Raw genomic sequence first — 475 nt, 5'->3', positions numbered from 1 at the left:
GCTGATGGGTTTGAACCACCAGCCTTCTGATTAGTAGTCAAGTGCCTTAGGCACTATGCTACCAGAGCTCCCTGATTCTCAGCTAAATGTCTCCAAATACCTGTGTCCTAGCTCCTAGTGCAGATCAGTGCCTGGCATGTAACTGTGCTTAATAAATATATGTTTTATGAATGACACATAGGGGAGGACTCAGGCTAGCTCAGCCCCACTAGCCAAGATGACATTCCTAAAGACCATACTTTTTACTGGCCTACCAGATGGTGCCACCACCCTAGGACAAGTGTGGGAGATTCCCAGATCCCAAGCTGGTTGTAAAACATATAACTTCAGGCAAATCATACCCTCTCTTGGGCTCAATTGCCTCTTTAGTAAGATAGGAATGAGCAGAAACACTATAACTATATTCAGGGCTGTTTGTTGCAAAATCTTTCCCCATTCAGACATCAAGCTCAATTGACATGACATACTACACAGA

The sequence above is a fragment of the Orycteropus afer genome, unplaced genomic scaffold (genome assembly GCF_000298275.1).
Source record: "Orycteropus afer afer isolate SDZICR_OR568_19922 unplaced genomic scaffold, OryAfe1.0 scaffold00110, whole genome shotgun sequence".
NCBI classification, from domain to species: domain Eukaryota; kingdom Metazoa; phylum Chordata; class Mammalia; order Tubulidentata; family Orycteropodidae; genus Orycteropus; species Orycteropus afer.
This window is presented reverse-complemented; position numbering follows the sequence as displayed.